Genomic DNA, 15585 nt, shown 5'->3' on the forward strand with positions numbered 1-15585 from the left:
CTTTGTTATCATGACAGCTAAGGCAACTGTGAGTCGGCATAGCTGAACTCTTTGAGGTGGAGCAGTTTGGTAACGGCCAGATTGGTGATGATAACACATGCTACTGGTCTGCTGTAACAAAGCTGTGAATCTTTGGGGTGGTGCCGTGATTATTTCTGCTATCTTTGCCTTTTCTGTCGATAGGCTTGCCCCAGTTGAAAAATGTATAATGTTGGTGATGCTGAAACACTTTGAGAAACATCTGTCTTGCTGCAGTGTGCTCCTGCTGAAATGTGTGATCTTCAAAAGAAAGAGTTCTTTTATGTCAAACTCGACTCAGTTGTGAACAGTGCTTCTTATGGGATATGCTGTTGATCTTGGATGACTTCTGTCCAGCTATTGGCACCGTTGGGGTAGGGTTCAACGAACACGCTGGTCCTTGTGGTTCTGGAACCAAAATTTCCAATGTGTCTTACTGTGTGGACTCCACAAAATCCTGTCAGCTGACAATTTCTGGATCTTTGTTCCCCTGGTCTGACCTGTACTGCTGAACTTGGGTTTCCAGTGTTGGAGGGGCTACTAAGGGGGCCGACCATATTCATATAAGAATTCAATGGAGCATCATTCAAAACTGCAGGATTTTCCAGAGTGCTGAATTCTATGCTTCTGTCCACAGTCTTTTTGTTCCTGGTTTAAGGCTGCAAATGAAAACTACGCGAATCAAATGACGCCACTTAAATAGGTTTCATCTTAAACTCAGGAATAAGAATGGTTTGTAGGCGTTCAGTGTTGTGAAGGATCCTGTTGAAGATGGGATACGTTTTTGTGTATTACTTTGGCAGTAGCTGATGAATGCATTCCACCTGACTGGACAAGAGCTTTGGTTATCCTTGACTGGAAAGAAAAATGAGACCAACATGACCTCAGTAATTATCTTTGTGTTATGGTGCTCAGTGTGCCAAGGAATGTCCTTGCTCATATGCTCTTAATGTGTATCCCAGACCATTTGTTGAAGTTTCAGAGGTTTGAGTTATCCAGATTTACATCCAAGAAGTCTACTCATACAGTTGACCAGATCCTAGCACTTTGAGTTCTCATGGAACATCACCTTAAGTTTTGCCAAGGACTGCTTACTGTCTACGTCAGTCTCAAGAAAGCGTTTTAAGTAAATCGGGTGGCACTGTTGGGAACTCCCGTCGTTCCTATGATCCCCACAGGGATTATTCAGCTGATAGGTTGCTTGTACTTAAACACTGTGATTGCTGTCAGGGGTGTGTTGGGGGGCAGGGGTGTGGGAGACATCCAGTTTCATTCCAGTATGATCTTAAATGAGACAGGGATGTGTCCTTGCCATTTCTCAGCACATGCTTAGATTGGATGCTGGATCAGACTCTAAGTCAGAGTCACTGTAGGATGTCAACTGGTAATTTTTTAGAGTTACTTACTCTGAAGTTGCTGCTGGTGTAATTATCCTTCAGGAATTGCTGGGAACACTCCTGATTTCTCTTGAGGCATCCGAAGCCACTGGGACTAAAGATCTCCTCAACCAAGGCCAAAATTATGGAATTTGTTTGCTTGGATGAAGTACATTCTAAGCAGGAATGTCATGATGACGAAAAATTATTCTTGGAAAGATTTGTTTACTTTGGTAGTGTTATCCATAATAATGGTAGGTCAGATGATAATATCCCAGGCCACATTGGTCTGGCTAATGGCATTATGTACACACTCAGATAAAATATTTGGCATTATGGATAAATTGATTGAAGGTCGAAAATCCACGTCCTCAGGGCACTGAGGTTGTTTTTTACTTTTTTGTTGTGAGGCATGGATACTAAATGGTGTCTTGGACCAGCAAATTGATTTCTTTGGTACTGAATGCCTTCACAGGATCAAGGATATCACTGATAAGATCGAATGTACAACAAGTGATTACTTTGTGAAACTGACACAAGGCCTGTTACCCACATAATACCAGAATGCCAACTCCAGCATATGAACAATTGGTGCATTTCTCTGAAGTTGATTCTGCTCATAGGATGACATCTGAAAGAGTCAACCTATAGGGTAGAGGAAACCAAGGGGAAGGCCACAAAACTCGTGGCAGAAGCACGTCAATTGTTCCTGTCGGAAGATACATAGGGAAGAGACAGTCGCAGCTTTGAGACTTAAACTCCTAAATGGCCTCCGGTATCGGACGACCCTTTATTGGAACATGGCCAGTGGCGTCGATGCAGCACGATCTGTAAAAAGTTGAGAACAATTTTGGGATGGGAAAGACAATCTGGAAGATGCTGACACTGATTTACGCTACCATCTAAACCACACAGACAGTCAGTATATCTCGTGAATCAATCATGAGTTGATGTCGGTCTTTCACTCCCCTCAAGTGTTAGTGTGGGCATTATGTAGGCACCAGAGTATATCACATACCACAATGTGCAGGACGCAGTGTCTGCTAGAGGCATACACAGCTTCTCACTAGGAATGTCAATCCACATAATGTATATCTATAATCTTGTTGTCCCAGACCATCAAGAATGCCAAACACCTCTGATCAAGTGCCAGAAACATAACCAACACACATACTCACGTATGTACGCACACACACTTTAGCCGGAAGCTAGAGGGGGATATAAGTCCAAAATCACATGTAGGAGAGTTGGAAAACCAGAGAAAGAACCAGAGGGAAGACAGAGAGCCCAAGAATACGATCTAGGGCAGATGGCAGGAGAGAGGGTCAGCTAGGAGGCTTTGCCATCACGCTGTATTAAGCTGTCAATCACACTTCGATATAACTATGTAGCCTAAAATAAACCCCGTGACCCAAGAGTGCTCTATAACTCACCTTGCTTATGATACACAAAAGGGGAAGGTGAGAAAGAGAGAGAGAGAGAGAAATCTACTTATTCACTCTTGCCGATGACACCATTTTACTAAGCAGCAACAAGTTCAAAGCCATACGACGCCTCACGACTTTATACTGGCGGTGCTTCGACGATCTACGACTAACCTCCATATCTCTCTACGTCTATCTGTGGCAAAGCTTGTCAGTATTGGCGCAACTGTGCAAGACGGGAAACGACGATAAACTACGCTTTTCGATATTAGTGTAAATAAGAAGGCTTGTCAAGAAAGGAAAGAAAGTGTGTTTCCCAGATAGTGACAGCTTATCAATGTTTGCTTTTGACCTGGGAAGGGACGGGAGATAAACATCCCTTGCACTCACTCACTCTGCCCAGTCAACAACCCATAACCCTACAAGAGTAAAAGGTAGACTTTTTTTTTTTTTTAATCCTTTACCCAATTAATTTGTGTCATTATTTCTTTTACTGTATAGTTTTCCTCCCATCTATTTTTATCGGTTAATCTCTGACTTTATCATTTTTTTACCGCAAGGGTTGTCTCTAAGACACACAGCAGCACCCATCATCTTTCTCCTCTCTTTCCCTCTCCTCTTTCGACACACACGAAACCAGCCAGAGTAAAAAAAAAAAAAAAAAATCCATACAGGAATAAACATTTTAAACAGAGAAGAGGTAAAGCATTCATAATTATATTTTTAGTTAAAAATACACATATTATGTCCTGAATTTATTCTTTCTACATATTTCTTGTTTTGCACAACCATTTCAATAACATATGAGGTGTTCTCATGGTGAATATATGGATGAAAAACTTTCCTTTCCGTTTACACTAATTCCCTCTTGCAAGCTGCTAATCTCAGGTTGTATAAAATCTTGGACGGGATGGTTCAGCCTATACACACACAATAGTACCTATTATTTTTAAACAAACTAAAAATAGTGTAATGCTGAGTAGAATTTGGCTCGACCCCTCGTTCCAAATCAACTCAACACTGAGCGGGGTCCTCTTTCGAGACCGGAGCTAGTGCAATGAAGAGAGGCAGGACATAAAAGCTTTCGGCAACACCATACACGTATATTATTTCAGTTAGACACAAGACATTTCAGTAGACATTACATCACAATATAGAGCAATACAAAACCTTATTTAAAATATTGTGTATCTCGCAGGATACTAGCTTCTTAGATATTAATGACAATACAACAAATCTTAGTACTAGGAGTACAGTAAATACCCGTGCGCGCGGAGCGCGGGAGGGGAGAGAGGGGGGGCGTTGTGATTTACCAGGAAGGGGAGGGGGGAGACACGGAGAGTGACTTAGAACGGCGAGGGAGAAGTTATGGTAATACTTAATGAGGCCCGATATTAACAAGGGAGTTTAGGTGTTTTCTATTGGCAAGAATTCTTTGATAATTAACTCTGGTTTTTATTTGGACTTCAAGAGCGGGGGTGAGGAGTGGGGAGGGTTTTCAGGGATAGCGTGCAGAACAAGGGAGTACAGTTATCACTCGCGGTCCTCGTAGTTTGGCAACACTAGATTTCCGTCAGCACAACTTATATACTACACATCTCCCTGGTAGGTTATGTAGGCTCGCACTTCCCAACGCGTAACAAAGTCGGAACCCTCGTAAATTCTATTCCACTGTATTACTCAGAGTTTAACCAATAGCACTGTATTATCCTTTCCTCGGGCTCTAGAGAGAAGTCCTTAGTAAACTCGGGATGACACTCGCACGTATCTTCATTTGGGGTCTCTACCCCTATTCTCGCCCGTTAATGTAGCATTATGTCCTGGGTTACCCCAATGGAAATTACATGAAATCACTGCCCTAGTCTTATTCTAAGAAAAAAGGAGTCACACTTAACCTACTTCACAATTGCGGATCCTCGTATCTCTGGTAGAGAGAAACACAGTTACCTCGGCGATGATCCGGTCGGGCTGAGGGTGTCGCCAGGGTAGGGCGAGCCGGGAGGGCACGGGGCGACTCACTAGGGCGTCCTCTCACGTCCGGGGGCTTCAGGACTGGGCTCCGGACTGGGGCCGAAGAGGGCTAGGAACCTCTGGGTCAGGTCCTGGCGTCGCGGGGGCGTGGTGAGGTCTCGTCCGGGTGTCCTGGGGCGGGCCGGAAGAGGCGACGGACTGCGGTCTCCTATGGGCAGGGGCGCCGACAGGGAAGGACTGCGGCAGCGGCTGTCACGGGGGCCCGACAGGTGGGTCTTCTCAAGGGCCTCGCGCAGGGAACAGAGGCCGGGGGAGACAGGGAGGTCTTTCCTCCTCACTATACCCTGGGAGCGACCATCGATCGTCTCCACCGGGGTGCTGAGGGAGCGACCGTTGATCGTCTCTACCTGAGCTTGCAGGGAGCGACCACTGATCGTCTCTACCTGATTTTGTTGTGAGCGACCATAGATCGTCTCTGTCTTTTCTTTATGGGAGTGACCATTGATCATCTCTACCAGTGTGCTGAGGGAGCGACCGCCGATCGTCTCTACCTTAGCTTTCAGGGAGTGACCACTGATCGTCTCTACCTGATTTTGTTGTGAGCGACCATAGATCGTCTCTGTCTTTTTTTATAGGGGAGCGACCATTGATCGTCTCTACCTTGTTGTGGGGGGGAGCGACCGCCGATCGTCTCTACCTTACCACTGTTAGAGCGACCATAGATCGTCTCTACCTTAGGGGTGCTGTCTGGAGTACAGTTTCTGACTCCACCCCTAGCTAACTCGGTGATTCCGCCACACGAAGGTAGTGTCTTTTGCCTACGGTGGCGGCGGCGCGGTGGTTGCGTCTCACAAGGGCGCATGGCCCGGGCTGACGTACGCCGCTGTTGCCCGGAGTGGTGGTGGCTGGCGGCGGCTACCCCGAGGAGTCCGAGTGGGGGTCCGAGTGGGGGTGTCGGCATTTTTGAGGGCAGACTCCACTGCTCCTGGTCCGCCTTGATGTCGGGGAGACTGCGGTATTCTCCGGAATATTCCGGAGAATCGATGCGGTCAAAACCACGCATTTCACCACCGTGTTCTTGAAAAAAGTCACGTCCCTGTGGCTGGAGGTGGAACGCTAGAGTGTTGGAGGTGGTGGAGATGGGCTGGAGGTGGCGGAGTGTGTGCTGCCAGGCGGTAGTATAAGAATTCTCCTCTTGTGTTTGGTCATAGGTGAGGAAGAGGGCGGAGGGGGTGGTGGTGTGCTTGAGGATACTTAACAGGTGGTGGGGTCCGCGGAGCCGGTGGTTCTTGGCAAAGGAAGGGGCCCATACAGCTCGCTTAATCCTCATGTTGTTTGGTGTGGTTGTCGGCGTGGTTGGAGGTGGAATGCCGGACAGAGTGGGTGAAGGCTGGGTTTTGTGTCGCGGTAATGTGGCGTTGAGTCTCTGGGGAGTACAGGTAGGAGGGATTTGGGCCTGATGTAGCTTGATGGTGTGTGTGTATCGGGTGGGTGGGCATAAGAGTCGGCCGGAGGGGGTGGTGGTGGTGGTTCTGAGGGTGGGTGTAGGTGGGGAAGCAGGCGTGCGGGGTGGGCGGGGTCGGTTAGCGTGGGCCGTCGCGCGCGTTGGGGACGCGGAAGAAGGTGAGAGCGTCGGAGTGGGCGTGCGTGGGTGTGGAGGGGAGAGGGAGGTGGTAGTGGGTTGTCCTGCGGGGGTGGCGGGGTGGGCGGGGCACGTGGGCTTGGGTGGAAAGGGTGAGGCGGCGGAGGGAAGGGGTGAGGGTGAGCGAGGCGTGGCGGGTGAGATGTCAGGTGTGGTGCAGGGGGTGGTGGAGGCGGTGGAGGCTGAGGTGGTAGGGGAGGTGGAGGGGGATGACGAGGAGGAACCATCGCACTCGTATGTGGAAGTGACAGGCGGTGCGGGAGCAGGGGGGGGTTGGGGTTGTGAGGTCGGTAGTGGTGGTGATGTGATGGCGGTGGGTGGCGCAGGGTGGGAGGTGGAAGGCAGTAGACGGGGGAAGGTGGTTTTAGGAAGTAGGTTAGGGGAAGATGTGGAGAGGGTCCTAGAAGGCCTGTGAAGAGGGAGGCCGGTTTTGTGTTGCGGGAGTATAGTGGTGTGTGGGTGTGGGAAGGTTAGAACTAGGGGCAGGAATAGGGGAAGGTAGAACAGAAGAGATAGTGAGAGGGGGGGAAAAGGAAAGATAACGTTCTCCCCTGTCGTAGACTGGGGGAGAGGTGAGGTGGCCCCCGCCATTACGGTGGGATGCGGGGGCAGGGGGCGCTTTTTGTTTTTCCCTTTTTGTTTTTTCTTCCCCTGGGGCTTAGGGGAATTTGCGTAAGGTGGGGAGGTTTGTAAGCGCCCTCGTGTCATTTGGCTGCACTGGGCAGCTTCTAGCTGCTCACGGATGTCGTGGATCGGACATCCGTGGTAGCACGGAGAAAATTCCCACGGGTTGATGGTGATGAGGTCAACGGGGAATTGATTTATTTCGCCGATGCGTTGAGGGGTGGCATGGACGGCTAAAAGGCGCCTCATTAAACTGATATCTTTATCCATGTCTCCTGTTGGATCATGGATAGTGAAGTGTTGTCTTACAACACTTGGGAGTACTCTGAGCAGAGTATTAAATGTGTGTTGATCCCGGGTTTCTTCATCTGCCTCCGGGTAGGCAGCAGTAACCAGGCGTCTTGCCTGTAACAGGGTATTATCTAAATCCCCGTCATAAGTAAAGCTATCCAATTTGGATAGAGCCACCACTTTCCCTAATGATGGGGTGATGGCTTGGACTGCAAACTTGGTAAAGTTCTGCCAGGTGAGTTCTGGGACAATTTTTGGCGCAATGTTAGCTGCGGCTTTACCCAGTAGTGGAAGTGTGACTGCAATTTTTTGTTGGTCATTATCGAAGCCAATATCCAATAAGGGTTTAACTATTGCAAGATATGTATGTATGTCATACTGGTCAGGGTCAAACTTGGATAACTGGACGTGCGGTTTAGTTGCCATTTTTCCAAATATTTCCTATTTACCTCTCTTCTACGCTCGGATCTAGAACCACCGTTGGCCACCAGTGTAATGCTGAGTAGAATTTGGCTCGACCCCTCGTTCCAAATCAACTCAACACTGAGCGGGGTTCTCTTTCGAGGCCGGAGCTAGTGCAATGAAGAGAGGCAGGACATAAAAGCTTTCGGCAACATCATACACGTATATTATTTCAGTTAGACACAAGACATTTCAGTAGACATTACATCACAATATAGAGCAATACAAAACCTTCTTTAAAATATTGTGTATCTCGCAGGATACTAGCTTCTTAGATATTAATGACAACAAATCTTAGTACTAGGAGTATAGTAAATACCCGTGCGCGCGGAGCGCGGGAGGGGAGAGAGGAGGGGGGTTTCTGATTTACCAGGAAGGGGAGGGGGGAGACACGGAGAGTGACTTAGAACGGCGAGGGAGAAGTTATGGTAATACTTAATGAGGCCCGATATTAACAAGGGAGTTTAGGTGTTTTCTATTGGCAAGAATTCTTTGATAATTAACTCTGGCTTTTATTTGGACTTCAAGAGCGGGGGTGAGGAGTGGGGAGGGTTTTCAGGGATAGCGTGCAGAACAAGGGAGTACAGTTATCACTCGCGGTCCTCGTAGTTTGGCAACACTAGATTTCCGTCAGTACAACTTATATACTACACATCTCCCTGGTAGGTTATGTAGGCTCGCACTTCCCAACGCGTAACAAAGTTGGAACCCTCGTAAATTCTATTCCACTGTATTACTCAGAGTTTAACCAATAGCACTGTATTATCCTTTCCTCGGGCTCTAGAGAGAAGTCCTTAGTAAACTCGGGATGACACTCGCACGTATCTTCACTTGGGGTCTCTACCCCTATTCTCGCCCGTTAATGTAGCATTATGTCCTGGGTTACCCCAATGGAAATTACATGAAATCACTGCCCTAGTCTTATTCTAAGAAAAAAGGAGTCACACTTAACCTACTTCACAATTGCGGATCCTCGTATCTCTGGTAGAGAGAAACACAGTTACCTCGGCGATGATCCGGTCGGGCTGAGGGTGTCGCCAGGGTAGGGCGAGCCAGGAGGGCACGGGGCGACTCACTAGGGCGTCCTCTCACATCTGGGGGCTTCCGGACTGGGCTCCGGACTGGGGTCGAAGAGGGCTAGGAACCTCTGGGTCAGGTCCTGGCGTCGCGGGGGCGTGGTGAGGTCTCCCCCGGGTGTCCTGGGGCGGGCCGGAAGAGGTGACGGGCTGCAGTCTCCTATGGGCAGGGGCGCCGACAGGGAAGGACTGCGGCAGCGGCTGTCACGGGGGCCCGACAGGTGGGTCTTCTCAAGGGCCTCGCGCAGGGAACAGAGGCCGGGGGAGACAGGGAGGTCTTTCCTCCTCACTATACCCTGGGAGCGACCATCGATCATCTCCACCGGGGTGCTGAGGGAGCGACCGTTGATCGTCTCTACCTGAGCTTGCAGGGAGCGACCACTGATCGTCTCTACCTGATTTTGTTGTGAGCGACCATAGATCGTCTCTGTCTTTTTTATAGGGGAGCGACCATTGATCGTCTCTACCAGTGTGCTGAGGGAGCGACCGCTGATCGTCTCTACCTTAGCTTTCAGGGAGCGACCATTGATCGTCTCTACCTGATTTTGTTGTGAGCGACCATAGATCGTCTCTGTCTTTTCTTTATGGGAGCGACCATTGATCGTCTCTACCAGTGTGCTGAGGGAGCGACCGCCGATCGTCTCTACCTTAGCTTTCAGGGAGCGACCACTGATCGTCTCTACCTGATTTTGTTGTGAGCGACCATAGATCGTCTCTGTCTTTTTTATAGGGGAGCGACCATTGATCGTCTCTACCTTGTTGTGGGGGGGAGCGACCGCCGATCGTCTCTACCTTACCACTGTTAGAGCGACCATAGATCGTCTCTACCTTAGGGGTGCTGTCTGGAGTACAGTTTCTGACTCCACCCCTAGCTAACTCGGTGATTCCGCCACACGAAGGTAGTGTCTTTTGCCTACGGTGGCGGCGGCGCGGTGGTTGCGTCTCACAAGGGCGCATGGCCCGGGCTGACGTACGCCGCTGTTGCCCGGAGTGGTGGTGGCTGGCGGCGGCTACCCCGGGGAGTCCGAGTGGGGGTCCGAGTGGGGGTGTCGGCATTTTTGAGGGCAGACTCCACTGCTCCTGGTCCGCCTTGATGTCGGGGAGACTGCGGTATTCTCCGGAATATTCCGGAGAATCGATGCGGTCAAAACCATGCATTTCAAATAGCATCCTTCTCCTCTTTCCACATACATTATACCAGAGTAAAAAAAAAAAAAAACATACGGGAATAAACATCATAAACAAAAATAAGGAAAACATTCATATTTTTATATTTTTATTTACAAGTACAAGTATTATGTACTGAATTTGTTCATTTTACAAATTTCCTGTTTGGACAAGTATTTTAGCATCATTTGAGGTGCTCTCGTGGTGAATAGATAGATTTAAAACCTTCCATTCCCTTCACGCTAATCCCCTCGTGCCAGGTGCTAATCACAGGTTGTACCAAATTTTAGCCTCTGTGGTTCGCCTATCCACACAGAGCAGCACCCATATATAGTTAAAGTCTAAAAACAGCATCTCTCGCCTCCCTTTTGACACACTACACTACCTAGACTACAAAAATAACTCTATACTTCCATAAACAAACATAGTTTTTTAAAATGTGTAAAAAATTATAATTATTTTTTAAACCTGCCATATTAGTTACTGATCATGTTCATAATAAACATATTTAGTCATTCCAAACCATTTTTGCAAAACTGAATTTATGGGGTGGGTGAATATACACATTTCTTATTGCGATGTTTTGTTGCTGCTCCGCTTAGTTTTCACTGGCGTGTACGCAGTCATTCTGCCAAATTTTCCACGCCTCAGTGTGAAGCGCAGCCTTGCAGTGGGAATTTAAGTTTTCCGTCCCTAAGTGTGCTGCCGTAGTTTTTACGACTCGTAACGTACCTAATTTGTGCTTAACTTTGGATAATCAGGTGGTGCCTTTTCAAAATTCTGTAAAGTTTTTGGGAATACATTTTGATCGTCGTTTGAACAACAAAATTCATGATAATTTGCTTGCTCATTGTGATAAACCATTAAATGTCCTCAAGCACCTAGCAGGTACTACATGGGGTGCTGACAGAAAATCTGTATTAATGGCGTATAAGTCCCTTATTCGTTCGAAGCTAGACTATGGCGCACAGGTGTATGGCTCGGGATCCGATGCCACACTGAAAGGATTGGATGTGTTGCAGAATAAATGTTTGCGAATGTGTCTTGGAGCCGTCCGGTGTACCTGTGTAGCTCATATGGAAGTGGAGGCGAATGTGCCTCCCCTTCGTATACGCCATGACCATCTGGCCTTGTCCTATGGACTAAGAACATATAGGAAAAGTAATATCGGCAATGTGGCCTGTACCCCCCTGCGTCAATACCACCACCTTCTGCTGGGAGTGCGTCAGCCACTTGCCGTTCCCTCCAATTACTGACTCAGGAGTTTGGTGTGGACCTCAGTGACTGTGACAAGTTGGTGATTAAAAACATAGTGCCTTGGGAGCCACCCGGCTTTACTGTTGATGTAACATGGCTCCTGGCACCTACGAACAAGGCGCCGGATGCGGAGGTCCACTATTTGTTTTGTAACATCATCGTTCATCATTGGGGTTCCACCACTTGTACACTGATGGCTCCAAGTCGAGTGACTATATGGGTGCAAGTGTGTAGTCAATCGAATGTACCCTCAGGTATCGGTTGCCGACTCATACATCTGTGTTTACCTCCAAACTTTTTGCCATTGACAAAGCCATAGACTATGCTCTCAATTCTAGGCATGACTCATTTGTCATATTTTCAGATTCAAATCAGGCCTTCAGGCAATTGCAACTTGTACTACAGACTCTCACGAGATCCAGGGCAGCATCGTTAATAAGTTGCATTCATGCAACAAGTCATTCACGCTGATCTGGGTGCCTGGTCATAAACGTATCTACGACAATGAACAGGCTGACATGCTTGCAAAGTCGACTGTAGAGCTCGAGGAGATTTGGGACGTTCCTCGTGATCTAGGGTCGAGTCTCTCCCTCGGAAAGAAATCAATAAATCTTCTGTGGCAAGGTCAGTAGACCAGACTAAATATTCGAACATGCAAGCCGTACCTGGGCGACTGGGACACTGCCAACCGTCCCAGTTGCCTTGAAGAAAAAGTGTTGGCTCGCTTACGGCTTCATGCCACCATATTAACACATATGAAACCTTATATGGAAAGACGATTCCCACCGCACTGTGACATCTGTGATGCGGTGTTATCTATCAGTCGTATCATCCTGCGCTGTCAGCGATTTATTCAAGAATGTGCTTCACTAATAAATTACTGCGGCGCAGCAGACATCCCCTTCACCCTTTCCACCATTCTGGGTGATGAGGACATTGGTATGATTGATAAATTGATGGCTTTCTTGAGAGAGACCGGACTGATCAGAGTGATGCGACTTTTTTACTATATGGTTTTGTTTTTTATCGACTGTAAATACGTATATATTGTACTATTAATTAGGGCTGACAATTGACATATTTGAAACAGGTTCTCCTCCCACTGATCTGTTTCTAATATAGATGTTCCCTACATTAAACCCCGTTCCTCCACTGACAGTCACCAGCTGATGAGTACAAGTGTGCAATACAGAAAGGTATTGGGCACTTGCAGTTGATGGTGGTCTGTTGGGTGAGGTCCTTCACTTTTGTACATGTTATGTAAATACATTATACCATCTTGTTTAAGTTGTTCAAATTAGGGCCGACAGCTGACGTATATGAAAATGTTCCTGACTTGTCTGGTTCTCTTTCATATATTGATGTCCTCTACTTTAGGTTGTGCCTCGACTGAGAGTCACCAAGTGATGAGTGCAGGTGTGTAATGTAGAGAGGCATTACATATCTGCAGTCGATGGTGTTCTATTGGTCGAGGTCTTTCTACCATTAGTGTAGGTCTAGTTATTTGTCTCTTTAGGATTTAGCATAGGTTAGTGATTTGTCAGTTAGGTGATTCGTTTCAGGTTCTTTAGACTAGGCATTTTTGTTTATAATGTAAGGTCAAAAAAATAAAAATAAATAATAAATAAAAATACAAAAAATAAGAAAATAAAATTATTATATATATATATATATATATAGATAGATAGATAGATAGATAGATACGTATACTAGAAAGTGTGTATGTTTATGTGTGTGTGTGTGTGTGTGTGTGTGTGTGGCCTTAATGACCAGGGGCTGCGGCTCCAATGGTCTATAGGCCTTAAAAAAAAAAAAAAAAAAGAAAGTGAAGCGCAGGATGGGTTTAGGAAGCTAAAAATTATATTGCCAGGCGCTCCAGATGGTTCTGTTTAAGTTGGTAAAGAAAAAAAAAAAAATCTTCGAAGCTTGAAAAATTGGTTCCAGCCCTGGCCAGGGGGCTAGCAAATTTCAATAGGCACGGCAACAGAGGGGTTAAAAGAGGAATCCCTGTGGGTGGAGTAAAAGAGTGAGTGAGGTTGTGTGCCCCACAGTGTTCACCCTCAGTGAGTTATTTTGGAATTATTGTAACGGTAATGATGAAGGTGTGTTTTCAGTGTTTGGAAATTCCTTACGTAAAACTGCAACTTCTGAGTACCAAAGTCCAGATTATTATTATTTTTATTATTATTATTATTATTATTATTATTATTATTATTATTATTATGGTAATAGTAGTAATCTTCATTCATTTCACATTATTTCGTCCTTTAATTACATAACTTGAGTATGTAATATATTATGTAGTATACATATTAACATCCTTCATGCTGTACAAGTCTAAGATCAGTGCTGAACATATTGTGTACAGGGTACATACCGTATCAGGATATACATAACAGGATTTTACTTTTTTTTTTTTTTCATAAAAACAGGCTGTGGTACAAAAGAAGAAAGCATACAATGAATAGATGAGAAATAGGGGCGTGGAAGAAGTTGAGAGGCGGAAGAGAGAGTTATATGTGGAAAGGAAGAGAGAGGTGAAAAGATTAGTAAGAGAGAGTAAGAAGAGAGTGGATGAGGAATTTGGAAGGAATTTGAGTGTAAAGTGGAGGGACTGTAAGAAAAAGTTCTGGAGAGAAGTGAAAAGAGTAAGACAGGGTGGAAGTGAAGTTAGCAGGGGAGTGAAAGATAAAAATGGTAGATTACTAGTGGAGAAGGGAGAAAAAGTGAGCAGATGGAGAGAACAATTTAAGGAATTGTTGAACGTAGAGGATGGAAGTAATGCGAGTATAAGTGGTTGGGGAATGGCTGGGAGAAGGAGGGAGGTGAGAAGACAGGAAGAAATCAGCAGGATAGAAGTTGTGGAAGCAATGAAGAAAGTTAAATCGGGGAAAGCCCCAGGAATTGATGGAGTGTGTGGTGAAATGCTGAAGCATGGGGGAGAGATAGTAGTAGAATGGATGTGGAAGATGTGCAGATTGGCCTGGGAGGAAGGTAGAGTCCCGGAGGATTGGAAGTCAGGTATAATTATTCCCTTGTACAAAGGAAAAGGGGAAAAAGAAGTGTGTGGTAATCATAGGGGCATTTGTCTTCTTAGTATAATAGGAAAAGTGTATGGTAGGATACTTATAGACAGAGTTAGAGAAAGAACAGAGAAATTTAGTTGGAGAAGAACAGGGAGGCTTTAGGAAGGGAAGAGGTTGTGTAGATCAGATATTCATTCTTAGATCTTTAGTGGAAAAGTTTCTAGAGAAGGGAAAGAAGTTGTATGCGGCTTTCATGGATTTGGAGAAAGCATATGACAGGGTGGATAGACAAGGATTGTGGAAAGTGTTAAGAATGTATGGAGTAGATGGGAAGTTGTTGAATGCTGTGAAGAGTATGTACGATGGTGCGAAGGCTGCAGTGCGTGTGGATGGTGAACTAAGTGAATTTTTCTCCTTGAAAGTTGGTTTGAAACAGGGATGTGTCATGTCTCCATGGTTGTTCAATCTGTACATGGATGGGGTAATAAAAGAGGTACAAGGTAGGGTAGTGGATGTTGGAGTGGCCCTGGTGAGAGTGGATAGTGTTTGGAAACTCCCTGTACTGTTGTTTGCAGATAATACTGTGTTGTTGAGTGAAGACGAAGGGGAGCTGCAAGGCTTGGTGGATGAGTTTGAGAGAGTGTGTAAGAAACGGAACCTAAAGGTGAATGTAGGGAAGAGTAAAGTGATGGTCTTTGAGAGAGGTGAAGTTAGTGAATGTACAGCGAGGTTGGATGGTGAGGAATTGGAAAATGTGAGTACGTTTAAGTATTTGGGTAGTGTGATGAGTAAGGATGGAGGTTTGGAGGGTGAAGTGCTTGAAAGGGTGCAGCAGGGAAGAAAGGTTGCTGGTTCCTTGAAAGCAGTGATAAGAAACAGGGAAGTGAGCATGGAAGTGAAAAAGTTACTACATGACAGTATTGTGATACCAACTCTAACGTAGTGAAGCTTGGACATTGTTGGAAGGACACAAGTCAAGAGTGAGAGCAGTGGAAATGAGTTATTTAAGAGGAGCCTGTGGAGTCACATGGAGAGACAGGCTGACGAATGAGGATATAAAGGAGCGTTGTGGTGTGGATGTGGATGTGATAGGAAGCGTTATGAGGAACACACTGAGGTGGTTTGGCCATGTGGAGAGGATGGAGGGTGAAAGACTGACGAAGAGAGTGTACGTGAGTGAGGTGGAGGGGGGAAGAGGGAGGGGGAGGCCGAGGATGAGATGGAGGGATGGGGTGGAGAGGTATATGAGAG

At 46.4% G+C, this 15585-nt stretch overlaps 1 protein-coding gene across 1 annotated transcript in view; it reads left to right on the plus strand.

Moving 5' to 3' along the window:
* Positions 1 to 15585, plus strand: part of LOC145406313 (venom carboxylesterase-6-like) — a 92226-nt gene that overhangs the window by 52411 nt on the left and 24230 nt on the right. The window lies entirely within an intron of this gene.

The sequence above is a fragment of the Coenobita brevimanus genome, chromosome 8, assembly GCF_032717465.1.
Source record: "Coenobita brevimanus isolate Jiangsu-jjx chromosome 8, ASM3271746v2, whole genome shotgun sequence".
Classification (NCBI taxonomy): Eukaryota; Metazoa; Arthropoda; class Malacostraca; order Decapoda; family Coenobitidae; genus Coenobita; species Coenobita brevimanus.